Source organism: Salarias fasciatus, assembly GCF_902148845.1.
Source record: "Salarias fasciatus chromosome 7 unlocalized genomic scaffold, fSalaFa1.1 super_scaffold_4, whole genome shotgun sequence".
Taxonomy (NCBI): Eukaryota; Metazoa; Chordata; class Actinopteri; order Blenniiformes; family Blenniidae; genus Salarias; species Salarias fasciatus.
The window spans coordinates 10,475,423-10,491,917 of NW_021941229.1; positions in this window are offsets into that span (position 1 = coordinate 10,475,423).

Below are 16,495 nucleotides of genomic sequence, written 5' to 3' on the forward strand. Positions count from 1 at the left end.
CACAACCTTTATATTTCAACATTAATGCTTTTCCTTTGTTGTGGCATAGAGTATTTGGGATGAAAATGTGAAGTTGCTCCTAAAAACGACAACAATGTAGACATGAAACCACTTTTTATGTTTCCTTCTGGTGCCAAATACAGCAGAAAGCCGTCATTTCTGAGTCTGGGGTCTCAGTCAGTAATGCTCACTTGTGAAATTGTTAGGTTTTCTTTGAAAAAGTGCCGACACTGAAAGAAATTTTCCAGTAAAATAAATAGTAAACAACCAGCAGCTGAATTGACATATTACTGTAAACATCTTTTTACTGTCACTTAATGTATAGTATTTTTTTTTATGTTCGGGTTTTTTTTTTTTTACTTCTATGACAGTATTTTGCAATTAAATTATTATTTAGTTTGTATTAATTGCGCATTCAAAGACACAATTTAAGAAAAACAAATTACGACATGAACAGTGATACAATAAAAAGAACTTCTGTTTAATTTAACAAAGAACAGTTTGAACCTGGCTATACACACAGAAAGCATACCATACCTTTGAAAAAGGAGAAAACAATCATTGATTTTCCAATCTGTCAGTACAACGTAAGAAGAAAAAACTTCACTGTCTCAAATTGCACTTTTTTTAGTTTGAATGTAAAGCTGACAACTTCACATGCGAAGGTGTTGCATTTTAAATGACTGCTAAAAAAAAACCAGAGACAGAGCCGTCTGTCAAAATGAAATAAAATGTCAGCAATAAGTGAGTACAAGACACTTAGACTAAGAAATATTGAACATCTACCTCAGCCAACCTTCACGTTCCAACCTGAAACCTTCAAACATTTTAGTTTAGGACACAAAACACAATTAAAGAGAAAAGACAAGGTTTAAAATATAATATCTCGTCTCTATTTTTTTTTTTTTTTCCAATTTTCCCTTAGCTGTTTCCATCATACATGTTTTTACAAAATCACTCTTGTCAACATGGCTTTGAAACGAGGCAGCTCGCTTTCATGGCAGCAGCACCAATATCTCAGCTTGGGTCTCCATGTTGTGTTGTGTTCGTCACTCTTCACAAACTGTTCAAAAAAAGTTTTTTGATATGATTACAGTGTGTTTGGTGGTCTGGATTGGAGCATCTTGTGAGCTGGTTTTGACCCCTGGGCTGTACGTTTCACACCCCTGAACTAGCATATCCACACAAATGTCCTCAGTCAAAATATAAAATGTATTAGATTAAAAAAAAACTATGATTTACAACATCAAACCCTGGCCAGTCTAATATATTCTGGATTTTCTCAGATATTAAAAATGGCACTTTAAATGTTACTGTGTAAAACTAAACAAAGTTTTCAAATTTCCTCTCAAATTCATTCGAACTTTAATGGCCTTGAATTGACAAAAGGAAACAAAAATTAGATTAAAAAAAAACTGTCTTCGCAAAATAAGGCTGCCCACTCACCAGCAAAAATGCTGGCATTTCACATTTTAACAAAACATAGACGTTGTTATTTAGCATTTTAACAAAGCGTGTCCTAAATTTCCCCTCCATCCACCCACAGACCCATTTATGTCACACATCCCAATGGCAGCCTGATTGGTTTGGTTTAAAAAAAATACTATGACTGGTTTTCACTGAAGACTTGCCAACCATGCCCAGAGGAGAGCATGGTGTTTTAAAATACCATAATTAACTGATTTTCATCTATTCCGTTCTCAACTGTAATTTCTTCAGTGCAATCACAGCTTCACTACTAACCGAGTTGTATCGCAATGCTTCAGTATTATTTACTGTAACCAGGCAAAGACGATGACGGATCAGTCAGCAGTTTATCCCATTATACCTGATGAGCTCTGGGTTTGTCTTTGATGGAATCTGCCTTATTCAGTTGTTTGCTTACTGTACTGAGCGAAATAGATGATGAATGTAGTCCTTTACATTACTTGCCTTTTCGTCTTCTTGTTATAAGCCATTGATCCTCTGGATAAACAAAACAATCTGCTTTGCTGTAGAAATCAGTCAACCCTCATGTTGTAGAGAACCTTAAATATCCCCAAACCTTCACCTTACAGATTAGGATTAAGGAATCTAAATGTATATATGGTAGTGTGAATTGTATATGCAATCAGTGAGATTTCTCTGCTACAACTTTTGTCATCTGTCCTGAGATGATCCCTAGTTTTGTCTAATTTTAGCTTATTTAGTTGAAAGTGTTAGAGGCTTTGAATACAATATCTACATGAAATCATAAAAGGTTAAAATTTAGCTTTGGTGACAATATTTTACTGGTAATTGTATTATTAAAACATTAATCTTAAAAAAAAAAAAAAAAAAGCTGAAAAGGCTTGGGACCTCTAAAAAGATTTGCTGTCAGGCAGTGGTGAAGATAAGAAAAGAGACACTGCTTGTGGCAGGTTACAAATTAAGCGGTCATAAATCAACTGTCTGTAAAATCAAACAGTTTCCAGAGGCAAGTGTAAGAAAAGACACCTGAAGATGTTCCGCTTCAAACCGCATGAAACTTTAATTTAGTGTTTTCCAAGGATCACAGTTCCATTAAGTAAATCACTTAACTGAGTTAATCCCCATCAAATTACATTTTTTTTCCCAATAACTCCATCTGAAAAGCTGCTTTTGCTTAACTTGACTCCAATGGAAATAAAAAAAGAGGCATTGCATTCCTCAGCTGTGAGCACAGTCAACTTTATTTCTCCCCCCCATCACTTTGTGGATAATTCACCCTCCATGAGGTGAAATACCAAACCGCTAAAGCTTTTATCGTCTGAGGTTATCGCTTGAATAAAACGACAGGTTTTGTAAAAAGGCACACGGTCTGTAAATGTGATAACATGGAACGACAGGTCAGGAAGTTTATCTTCCCACATTATTGCTATCAGCCTTGTTGGTGCCAAAGAAGGAAAAAGGAAGCATCCTACACAGACTTGTGATTTCAATTGCCTTTATATGTGCCTTTCTTTTTCTTCTTGCACGTTTTGTTCAAAGTGCACGCGAGAAAAATCTGCCTGCCTTTGCAATCATGCGTAGAAATAACGGCTCATGATCTAGAAGGTTGGAATAAATTACGCCAAGATAAAATAATTAATTAGTCCAGGAACGCTTCATAGAAATACAAAATGAATTGATTAAAGTGGAGGGATTTTCTACTCTAATTGCTTTAAATGACAGGAGACATTGTTTATCTTTCATCACCATAATGACACAAACAGTTTTAATCTCTGAGCGTAACATTCAAATTGCTGCAAGCATGTGGTCGGGACTTTGGTGTTTGTACGCGTGCGTGTGTGTGTGTGCATGTCAGTAAAAGCAACGAAACAAACCTCTACTGTATTTACATCAAAATGGAGATTATGAAAATCCTAATGCTCCAGGACCTTAAATCACTGACACGCCAGCGTTAGTTGCAAGATATTAAATACCATCAACATGCAAGCCCATGTCCTTTGAAAATGTCTTTTTTTCAGGTTTTTCTTATAACCTCTGAAGCCCATTTTAGGATTTTTTTCTCATGTTCGTCCAATTAACGAGCTCAAACACAAACTAACAAATGAGGACAAGTTATTTTTAACTTGATAGATATGTTTATCCACTCCCTCTGTAGAATCGCTGCGATAAAAATAAATCTGACAACGCGATTCACTTCCCAAACTCAAAGGTAAGAAAGCGGCGGCACATCTGGATATACCAGCAACTTCATCACGTATCTTTCATCTGAGGAAAGTACCTGCGTGTGCTAAGTTTGCCAACTCCGATCAAAATCCGAAGTGCGAGGATGAAAGCGAAGCGCCGCAGAAGGGCTGAGGGAGCGCTGGTGCGGGAGGTGGAAATGGAAGCCTCCCCCCATTCTGAGCTGCAGAGTGTCAGACACTAATGCCTGCGGATAGAGGCTCTACTCCAGGGTATTAACTCAAACATGGACAACTAATGCCATGGGATAAAGCGTTCAGCCTCACTTACAGGGGCACAGGCACTCCCGCGGGATCATGGGGCCTGGGCAGCAGGCATTAAATTACCACAGACTTGTGTACGGCTGTGCCAAGGGGATGGATGGAAGGGGAAGAAGGGGCACAGCTTGAACCAGGATCCACTGCCTGGCCCGGGGAAGTTTGATTTTTAAGATGTGCAGTTCAGTCAAGATGCGAGTACAAATCCACTCCTCTGTCTTTGATTGTCTTCTCCAGCTTATAACCAAATCATTATGTTTGAGGTTGTGAAGTAGAAGATCCTACAAGCCCAGAGTTGGCAGTTCGACCCACTAACTCTGCCCGGCGGCGTGTCGAAGTGGACTTGACAGTCGAGCCCGAATTGTTTCCCGTGAAGGCCAAGCACCTGGCGCTACAGCTTTGCCGCCGTTGACGTTCAAGTGTGTGCACTTTAAAACTGTCAGAGCGGCTTGAACACACACCGCATAAGTGCTCAGTTCGCCATCGACGGCCTGAAAATTATGGACATCGAATGGATGAAAGACAAAGTCGCGGTCTTACTGCTGCTCTGCTGCTTCCTGGCATCTGTTGCTGTGTTTGTTCCCCGGCCATTTTCTCCAGGACAAACTGGGTTCCACAGGAGAGGAATTCATCTTAGACGAACATTCAAACTTCCTCTGTAGCAAATTAAAAACCCACGATAATCAATTGTTGATTGTTTAATATTTAATATCTTTCATCAAAGTGTTTACAAGTAAATGATTTGAGCCCAAACTGTTCTCAGCGTCTTGCACGGCAGCCGCCTCCGTTGGCACATGATTGGGTGAATGTGATCAACATTGCAAAGTGCTTTGAGTGCTGTTAAAACAGTGGAAAAATCAGGAGCGGACCCTCACAGGAGACCCCAGGAAAAGATGGCAAAGCATGCATCTGCAAATTAAACAGCATATTGACTTACTCTTTTTTCATCAAACATATAAATGAACGACTTTGGGATGAGATCCGAAAAACTTGTTCAGGTTTTGGAAAAGAGTAAAGGCCTCGTGGACCAAATGCATGTGTGAAGTATGTTAAAGCGACACTAAGGAACTTTCAGCTTTCGTTGATTTTGGCGGCGCCAGTGGACAAAAGCGGTAGTGTTTTGCCTGAAGGAATACTACAGTTCCCATGAGGACTAGCGCGTGGCGTGGTAAAATGCTGCTCCCGTTGGCGTGCTGTCGGACTGAACTCGCCTTCATTTGTTTCCAGTGGCTGTGTGAAGGACGGATAGCGACGAGGTAATGAGTCTAATGATGGCTAAACAATGTTATATCATGATGTGATGCATGCCGTAAAGCAGTCCGCACGTTTGGGGTTTTTTAGTGTGCAGGGTTCCTACCACCCTCCTCACAGCTGCTTAGTCCAAGTGAAAGCAATACTGACGCCCTCAGCCCGTGACAGAGGGGTCATTCAACTAGTTGTAAGTCGATGTATCATCACAAAAGATATTAAAATGTTTTATTAAGGTTGAAATGTTCCTTAGTGTCGCTTTAACAGTACTCCTAAAAAACAAGCAAACATATTTATGTTTTTGTTCATTTCAATGGTGATCAACTGAAGATAATAGAAGTGCAAACAGGAGTATTCAGATGACAGTTTAATGGTTGAATTAAAAAAAGGATGGCAAGGTGAAGCGTTACATCGGTATGACTATAGAGCTGAATGTGTTGATGGAAGAGGTTCTCAAAAACCATATTACGAAAAAAAATATATATATATGTGTGTGTGTGTGTATATATATATACATATATATATATATATATATATATATATATATATCATAATCAAAAAATCATAATACGGCAAGAAAAAAACAACATGGGAGAGGATCTGTCACAAAGTCAAGGCTCTGGAAAACAACAACAAAATCAGAAATGTAATAGAAGAGAATAAGAAAAGACTGCAAGGTTTAACAAGGGGCGCAAAAAAAAAAAAAACTCATAATAAATAAAAGCCAGCTGAGGAAATGTCTGTCGCCACAATAACAGCAGCATCTCTTTTACATTACTAAACTGACTTGCAGCTCATATTTAAACAAGTGAGAAACAGAAACAATTATGAATAAAGCTAGTGTTTTCAGATGTTGTAAACCTTTATAAATCAGCCGTCTCGACTGTCAGGTGCAATCCTTTGTGAGTTCCATTAGATTAGTTTCCACATGTGCATCTGTGCATTATCCAGTCTTTATCCATGCAAACTTTGAGTAGATTAGCATCAACATTGTTAGTATCTTCACTCAATTGATTTGTGCTTTCAAATATATTTAAAAACTGAGTGAAGAGGATTTTTGCAGTAATCTCAACATCCATGCTGTGACTCCTTCTTTACTGCTGTCAAGACCACGACAGCCAGTCCTCCATTAGAGAGGAGAAGAAACTAACAGAAACCAAGCTTTAATATGAAGCTTTTAAATTTAAAATGTATCTGTGGTTTGCAGAAATCGAAGATGCCAACATTTTCCCCGCATCAAATGTTTCACTTAAGCAACACAAATCAGGAACATGGGGGGGAAAAAAAAGTGATGTCAGTGATGTGAAAACTCTGAAACTGCTGATCTCCTGGGATTTTCAAGCACAACACTCTGGATAATTTAGTCCAAATGGTGTGAAAATCTGTGAGTGGCAGATCTGGGGATGGAAAGGCCTTGCTGCCGAGAGCCGTCAGAGAAGAAAGTGGCGGGGCTGGTTGGAGCTGACAGGAAGCCTATGGTAACCTCAGATAACCACTTCCCGCTGCTGCGGTGCGCCGCGTCTCAGAATGCGCAGCCTGTCGTACCTCCGGGCAAATGGGCTGCAATGGCGGAGGGCCACGTCGGGTTCCACTCCTGTCAGCCGAGAACAGAAATCCCTTCTCGGCCGCAGTGGCCACAGGCGGTGATACAGTCATGTCAACATAGACCACAATCTCCAAGGAATACTCTCAACATCTTGTGGAATCCATACCTCAAAGAAACCTTTCTCAGTCAGGGCATGAGGACAGAGTTTTATCTTTGGTCTAGCATTGACAAAACCACATTTTTAGTTGTGGATTATTGCACTTTGACGAGGGAATGATCATCTCTTAATCTGTGTCTTTATTATGTATAAACACGGTGCTGCAAAAAAAAAGTAAACATCTGTTCAGATCTAATCAAGCCACTGTGCTTTGTGTCCAGTTATATAAACCCACATAGCTATATCATGAAAGCATTTATGAACTGTTGGCACTTCTGGCTTTGATTAGGCCAAAAAACTGATCATATTTTAATACTGGGGGACTCGTAAAACCAATCCCTGCTGTCTGTCTGGCAGCCACATATCTGCTCTCGAAATCTTATTGAGTTTTTTTTTTTTTTTTTTGTATTTTTCATTATTATTTCCAGTAAACAGTATTCATAATTTGGGTGTCTGTTGGTACTCTCGGCTGTTGCTGTTTACTTTCTCAATCAGGCCGTCTGGTAGTGGATTTTTTACTTTGGAGAGGAGAAAAAAAAAATACTGCTTTGCCGGCTCTTTCCAATACCAAAAAAAGTTTCTTGTTTACTTAATGGTTGTTTTTTTTTTTTTTTTTTCTGATGCTCCACTCTGGAATGAAAACAATTACAATAAATCAAGAAGTACTCTTTTTCCAGAGTCAGATGATATCTCTTGGGCTGTTCAGAGAGAATGTTAAAAGCCAGAAAATAAATGCAACGCTGATAAACTCCAAGTGTCATCCAGCATTATGAATTACTTATTGCCAAAATGTCAGCCGGAGATTAGGCGTCTGAGCACGGCGCATTTATCCGGCATATTTTGAAGAACCATCATCGGCTGTCTTCCCTTGTATTTTAATCACCCGTTGCACTCTAACATCTACTTTAGAGTTTTTGTCAAACTTATCTCCATGTCTGCAGTGCCACTGCAATAATCAGAAGATCATTCAGAGGAGCGTTTGCCCTGCTGATGGAGACATCAGTGACTGTGTAATAAATTGCAGTGTTTCCATGCCGCCAGGGACGACGGTCCTCTTGTTGATGAGAAAGTGATGCTGCTGCTGAGGTTAGTTCATTAATGTGCAAATCAGATCCGCGGCTGCCTGACGAATGTGAAATATATTAGATCAGGCCTGCTCAGATTTGTTGGTTGAAGCACGAGCAATATCAACGCCTGGCTTTGGCAGGTCAACTGGCCACGTCCGTCCACCCTTGAAATCATCTGCTCTGATGCCCTCGGCCAGGGTCTGAAGAAATACACTCAAAAAATACTTCTACCCACAAGTATTTAATTCCAAAGGAAGTAGACAATCTATTCAATTATATCCCATCATAAATTAAAGTTAATGCTTGATAAGGTTAGGCTCTAAAACCAGTAAGATTTTCAGACTCAATAATAATTTAACTATACATACTGTCATGTAACCAGAGGTGGGCAGAGTATATAAATAATTACTCAAGTGAAAATATTCCTTGCCTAAAGCCTACTCAAGAAGCAAGTAATTGCTGAGAAATTAAATTCAGATTTTAATCTTTAGAATTCAGAGTTCAACCATCGACCTAATCCATTGATTTGATAAAGCTCAAATCAGACTTGTCATTTGAAACATGATGTAACTTGATGCATTCAGCGTCTTCACCACTTTGCTGCATGACTTTCTGTCTGAAAGCAGCTGTCAGATTTAGTACAGGGCAGTGACATAACATGGAAGTGATAAATGACATTTACATTGCCAGTATGATATATAGATGTATGTAAATCACGAGGTTATCGTAACCATGGCTACCCGGCTTTTTAAAGTCCCAACTGAAATAAAATGATGTGAAATGTATCAACACGACTACCTGTAACCTTAACATTAATTTCACTTTTGTGACTTCATAATCGAGTGTGACCGAAAGTGTTTGACAATTTTGAAGTCATTACCGCAAAATGCAACTGAGATTCGACTTAAACGAAAGTGAAACCGACAAATGAAAGCGCTCCACATATTGACAACCCAAAAGCAGCATCTGGCCCGGAGCCGTCGCTGCACATAGGCATAGGAAAAAAGCAAAACACTTTAAACAAACAAAAGTTTAAATTAGGGTTAAAATTACACAAGGGCGGCGTGGGGGAAGCATAACAAGCCGCAGCTCGCGGGATCTCGCACGTGCGTGCTTGAGCTTGTTATTTTGGAGGTGAGCCGTCTGTCACAAACACCTGTCAGGACCGAGAACCCCTTCAGGCTGTTTCATTATTCGTTTGTCATTGCATGGAAATGCTTCAATGGGAGGGTGGTAATGAGATAAGAGAGAGGCGGCTGGAATAAAAGCACTGTTGGGAGACGCTCTCCACCCTGTCGTTAAGAATCGCTGCTGTGACGCCAAATCCACTCGCAGCAATTACGACATTCTGCCGCCGCGTTTTGCATCACATCGCAGGGTTCCTCAGTTCAGGCTTTGATGCGAATGAGAAACGATTCCATCACTCATTACGGCCGTATTTATTGAAGAAATTGTGCAGGGAGCCTGCCGTGCGCATGGCATCGAGCTGCCAATACTCCTCTGGCCGGGACCAATAAATCTTTACTCGCAGAGCATTTTATCTTCAAGCTGACATCACTTGTCACAGTATTTATGACAGGAGTCCTTGGGCGCGCTGCCGCTGGAGGGCCTTGTCACTTTGTTGTAAACATAAGTTGCTTTTGGACACTTACTGGAGCCGCCGATGCTTTTTGACCGGGAGCAGTCGGGGGTCAGGCGTTGCTGTGGAAAGACTGATTTCCCAGAAGTGAGAAAACAAGAAACTATAGAGGACAGACTAATGGGAGATTATGCAGTTTATTTATGTTGACATAGCATGATCTTCATTCAAAATATCATATTTGGTTGACTGAGTATTCAGTGAAAGTTCACTTGTCTTCAAGTTCGATATTGACGAAAAAGTCCTTGGAATTTTTCTGTTTATTGTTGTTGCAGTGCAGTCTCTGTTTCCATAGAGCCAACAATACAAAGAAATAAAAGAGAAAACTTGGTGTAATTCTGCTGTGATTATTTAAATCTGACTTTATTGAATTGGCACGACCTCTCCTGACATAAAGAAGTGCTTCAACAAAACTTTGCCTTCATGAAACTGCCAGTGATTTTCCTGTCCAAAGTTCATTTTCTGATCTTGATCACTTCTGGATCTCTTCTTTTGTCGTCTTTTAATGCCATTCTGTTCAGACATGCAGATACATTTAAAAGAATGATGGCTCTGCTCATATTACGGATTGTAAAGTTAGATTTAGAGACTTGACTTCTATTGATGACATTTTTTTTTTTCATTTTTAGGACACTGTCTTTTGTCATGAGTCTACATGACTCCACATCATGACAAAGGTTCAGTTTTTAACCTGTTTTTATTCCTAATGTACATGCTCGAACTTAAACTTTCACTGAAAGGCTATAAATTTCCATTATTATGCTGACAATACGGTTATGTGTGCCCATAAAAGGTTCAAGGCTACGGCAGGCTGTGAAACTGCACCTCAGATAAAAAAAAAAAAAAATAAAAAAAAAATTATGTATCCTGTGACTGGAGGAAATTAAATTGAGAAAGAGTTCTCTTTTGAAGAACCACCAACTTCTTATAATTGATTTGCTACAAATAACTCTCTGAGATGTGAAGCTCGTAGTAATTAATGTAGGTGTAATCTTTGACTGCGATTGAAGCTTTGATGTTCTGGTTTGTTTCATGCTGTTTCCTCGACTATGTTCACCAAAATAACATGGAAAAAAAAGGTCATTAATGCTTTGATTTCCTCAACCATTTAAATCAGATTTGTGTCTCAGGCAAAAGTTACGCCAGCCCTGACAACAAAACAACATCAAATATTTCGTTAATAGTTGAAAATGTTACAATGTTTTGGTCTTGTGATGAGTTTTGGAGCTATTCTTAGTACACAGTGGGAAACAAAGAGAGCAGTGTGGAACAGACGTCGTGTACAAGGAGCATCAAATGAGATGTTTTCAATACAAATATCTCAACCTAAATACCCAACTTTCACACGATTCACAGATACTACATTTTATGGCAAAAATACCTATTATGAGATATTTTAGTTCACCAAATCATCGTTTAAAAATGTGTGCCTTTTTGTGGTGATATCTAAATTGTTCCCACAAAGAATATTTCCTTATTGTGTCCCTTAATAATGAAATTGATTTTCTACCTTTGTTGAAAAACAGATGGCAATATAAAATACTCTGAATCAGCTTGAATCTACAGCTCATAGTTTCCCATTTGAAACAACTCCATTCGTGCTCGAAAGCCTTGAGAGTATGATTTCTTATTTATTTCCTTTGAACCTCCATTTCCTGAATGGGTGATGATTACAGTAGTCTCACTCTGGAAGTAACAAATGTATCGATTCATTTTTTAGCATCACTCTGAGTCAACATGTTTGTAATTTTTGAGATATTATAAAGGTGAAGAAAGGCATTCCTGCAGACTCAATTAAAAGTCACCTACTATGATGACGATTTGCATGAACTCAAGAATTAAAGTGAGTTTTTATATGAATCCACAGATATTCTTCAAAGTATGGAGCTGAGGGATGATGCACTGTGATAAATAGAACAAGCTTCTCCTGTCTGAAGACATGAGTGAGCCTTTCAAAAGATTTCTGGTGAATTTTAGTTCTGGGACTGATAAAAAGACTAGAGTTGTAACAGGATACTACTCATCCTCCTTGACCAGATTCTACCAAACAAGCCACCGCCAACCCACCTGGAGCAGAAATGCCAATATTTTCTAGGTTTGTGATGAAAATGAAAGTCAATACAGACAATACCAAGCAACAAGAAGAGAATATGCTTGATAGATCCATCAAATCCCATGTATAGTCAAATGACAGGCAGCACTTCAATTAATAAGCATGTTTTTAAACTGAGAGAACAAAAAAGAAAGTGGAGTGCCTGCAGAAAATACACAAAAGCATGACAGGAACATGCACACTCTGAAGTCTCCTCAGTGAGCCGGTAGCGTCCTTGCCATGAGACTGTCAGGCACTACAGCACCGACAATGCCTCCCATGAAACCTACAAGAGGTTGATCATTTCTATTGGAGGTAATTTTTTTGTTGAAAACTGTTTTTCCTATTATCCTTTAATATTAGAAAAAAGATGAATATGTATCTTTTGTATGTTTTGAAGGATTGCTCTGAATGGTGGGGAGGCTGAATTAGCTTTGTAACAGAATGATGTGAGACACATGTGACAGACATGAAGTTTATTACACAACGTTCTGAACACGTTGTGGCGACAGGCATGTTCAAGCGGTCCTGACGTAACCGTTTTCCATGTGGCCGTCACCCCTCAGCTGTGTGATGATGATTGACATTCGGAAAGCAACACTTTACCGCTACTTGAGAAACGCATTGTATCACTCTCGCATTATTATCTTTCCACTTCACCGCTCTCTTGCTGGTATCTTCAATAGCTCTCAGCATTCGGATTTATTCAAACAGTCAGAGCTGTGTTGCTTCTGTTTGTGCACGGCGTGATATAGACTGTTGATTTTCTCGAACAAAGCGCCGAGTGGTGTCTATAATTCAAAATCTTTGGTACGCAGAAGTGCCATTGTCTTTGTTGTATCCGGAAGACATTTTAAATCACAGTGGTTATTGAGGATCGCTCACTTGAACAAACCAACCTGTTGGTTATTGTGTTGCCGAGCCTATCATCGTGATGTAGTGACTTTGTTTCTGTCGAGACCCTCTCAGCGGTGGCGCTGATTCACATTGCGAAAGTGACACTTTAATACCACTTGACAAGCCTTTCCATTTGCGGTCTTGTTATAATTCACCCCCTCCACCTCACCCCTATGGCTGATGTCTGAAATGGCCATCGTCATTGTCAGCCCGAGCTAGCCTACTGTTCCCGGCAGAGTGACTGAGTGTTACAAAGTACCTGTGAAGACGAATAACGCCGTGCTGGGAGAAGAACCGCATGTGCTCTCCACATCTCCTCCTCGACACGGCGGCAGAGGTATATCACGGGACGGAAGAACTGAGGAAGGCTTCTCTCACATCGTGCACCACATTAAGATATTTATGGCCACCTTTATGTGAACCGCTGACTGTGTTTGATGAAAGCCTTGAGAGTAAAGGAGGCTTTCTTCAAAGCTGAACCAAAGAGGGTAGATCTCAACACAGCACTGTTTGCTGAGACAAGATAAGGAAATTACATTTTGTAATTGATGGGAGTGATGTAACAAGCTATCATATGAAATATGTTTGAGGATTTCTTTCCTTGTTTACACATTTGTCATATTTACAATAAATGGCAACACTTCACTAATGAATTTCACATCCTTCCACTGACCAAAGTCTTTGATTTTAATATATAATAATTGAAAATACCCCCAAAACAGCTGTTAGGCTGGTGCTATGCTATTCAACTACCTCATGCATAAAAATTCATCATTAGAGTTCTGCTAAAAATATAATTATTTACAAGGTGAGTGCTGAAATACTAAGATGATAAATAAATGAGGCATAAACCATATGACAGAAGACTGATTAGATTGAGATTTGAGTTGATGAACGAGCAGATGAATGGAAAACAATAGTTGAGATCGTAATTATCAGTATTTCTGGTTGCAAGGCGTAAGCAACACATAACTTTTAAGAAAACAAATTGATGCAGTTCTAATCGATGGAGCTTTCATAAGTTTGTTACATGAGAACAGCTGGAGAGCTGCAGCGCTGGCGTCTCTGTCTACTGAATATATGAGCTTCTCCTTTAAAGACCCAGCTGCTGCTGTCTCTGTGTTAATAGCTTATCTGAGCTGTTTAAAGATAACAAAAGAAAGACTCAACTATTCATTTCAAGAAATACTAACATCTAGACAAAAAAGTTTGAATTTGTGTCTGATTCATTCATTCATTTTCTGCCGCTTTATCCCTTTCAGGGTCGCGGGTGGCTGGAGCCGATCCCAGCTGCTGTGGGCGAAGGCGGGGTACACCCTGGACAGTTCGCCAGTCTGTCGCGGGGCTGACATATATAGACAAACAACCATTCACTCACACATTCATACCTAGGGGCAATTTAGGGTGATCAATTAACCTACCATGCATGTTTTTGGACCGTGGGAGGAAGCCGGAGTACCCGGAGGGAACCCACGCACACACGGGGAGAACATGCAAACTCCACACAGAAAGGCCCCGAGCCCCGGCCGGTATTTGAACCCAGGACCTTCTTGCTGTGAGGCAAGAGCGCTAACCACTGCGCCACCGTGCGGCCCCACGTGTCTGATCATATAGATATATATTTCTTTCCAGATTGAAATTTGGAGGACCAACTCAGAATACAGTTATTATAAAGTTAACAAATAAAAGTAATTGAGAACCAGCTGAGTAAATGTTTGTCACCACAGAAACATCAGCATCTCTGCAGACAACTGAACTGATTTGCAACTCTTATTTAAAATGGACACAACTATAAATGAGTATTTTCAGACATAATAAATTTGTGCTTTTTAAATGAAAGTTTGCGATTGTCTCGACCTGGTGATTGCAGTGTACATTGGCCTTCAGTTGAGTGTTCTTGTTTTTCCTGTACCAGTTGCTCCAGCATTCTCTTTGCGCATTTTGAATTTAAATTTTGTCCTTTGCCTGCACGACTACGTCTTTACACACTCTGGCTCTGACCTTTGCCAGCACGACTACGCCTACACTCTCATTTGTACAACGTCTGCCAGCTCCCTGCTCCACCTCCCCGTTTTTCCTGCTTCTTCAATAAAGCGAGCTTTCGTCTCGTCAGCTGCAATGCCCGGCCGTTTGAGGATTTCCCCATCCCTTACAGGACACAATATGAACTCATCCCACACTCCATCAGGGTTATGAGGTTCTTCATCGCCACCAGAGTAACTTCGCCGGTCTGGTTCACGCCCACAAGCTTCCAGTCTGCTGACTGTCATCGTCCTGGAAGAGGAGTCAACAGTGCCCATCGTCTCATCTCCGACAGTGTTGAGCCACCGGCAACAATCTCAAGTCAGGTTCATACACTTTGTTCTGGATCAATGAACTGAAACAACAAACCAGCTTTCTGTGTGGACGTAGCATAGCTCAGGTTGAATACATTACGGATAGTGATCTTTGGCAAGACATTTATTGATGCCAAGCCCCCCTTCACCTCTTAACTACAGTGCCTAACTACTCACCTTCTCTTCACCTCAAACAAAATCAATATCCAACGGATGCAATGACCTAAATTGCAAGACAGTAAATACATTTAGGTATTGCTGTTTTGACACATTGTACGCACTGTCGCTGTTGCTATGTCCACCGAGATATACTGCACCATCTGATTTCCCTATAGATTTGTATGGTGGAGCGGAACTGCTCTAAACAACTATGCCACAAATATCTTAAATGGGTTTGACATTTCAGATTGATCTCTTTATTCTCCTGGAGCCAGCAGCCTGATAGGTTGGCGCTAATAGTGTGACATTAGAGGGGGTGGGAGGCGCACAAATGGAAGCATCTGACAATCTGATCCAGGTCGGCATCCTACCTTGTCAAGCAAAGCCTTGCTGTGGTGACTCATGACACGGAGACATTTTTTTTTTCTCTCTCCAAAGGGGCCAGGCGTTTATTCTCTTCTCCGCGTAGCCATTTGGGTTACTGCATAAATCACCTCTAAGTCGCCTTAAGTCCAAATCCTCATGAGCTTTGAATGGCGTCTAGCACTAGGACTGTGGGATTGCTGAAAATTGAATTTTAGTTCTGCAGATTTACTTATTGTTGGGGGTAATCATTCACGGATTTGGTTTGGTCTCAGTTGCGTTTTTTTTCTTCTTTTTTTTATTTGTAGCGGAGATAGGGGGATTTTTATATGCATGCCATTAGAGGGGTTATAATGGGCCACTGAAGGCAGGTTTCGCAAATTGGATGTGACTTGTATTATGCCTCTAAAGCGTTTCAATTCTTGCAGTAAGGATGATTGTCAGTGTTCGCCATTTTATTTGAGTATCAGCTGGCCGTTTGTTTATTCGGCAAATTTAAAGAATGAACCTTGAATCGGGTGTATTAGCCATGATGTTTCTCAAAATGAGGTGAAACGTTTGCAAGTCACCTGATGATCACCCTAACACCACAAAATCATGACTTATCGTTTCATCAGGCATCCGCAAGACGATGTAGATGCAAGGAGCGCTAATGGCATGCCTTTGTCTGCCCTCTGGCACAGCATCATGAAAACAAATTGCTATTAGCATAATAATTCAGTGAACTGTCATGCAGGAGACGTGGGGTTTGTGTTGGCAGATATAGGTCCATTGGCTTGTGCGTTGCCACTGGAAAGGCCCCTCGCACCGACTGGGGCAGGGCGGCCATCAATAATTCAATGGGCGTGCCAACGCAAAGGTAAACAATGGCTGTAATTAGGGGAGGTCTGCACTGTGGACAGGGAGATTAATGAAAGGGCAGTCATTTCCACTGGTGCCCAGAGAGAAAGGGTCTTTCACTGTGACGAAGGCGCTGCCAAACTGAGCACTTTGCGCGTGTGTGTGCGGTGTGTATGTGTGCGTGCGCGCTTTATTGTTCCAATG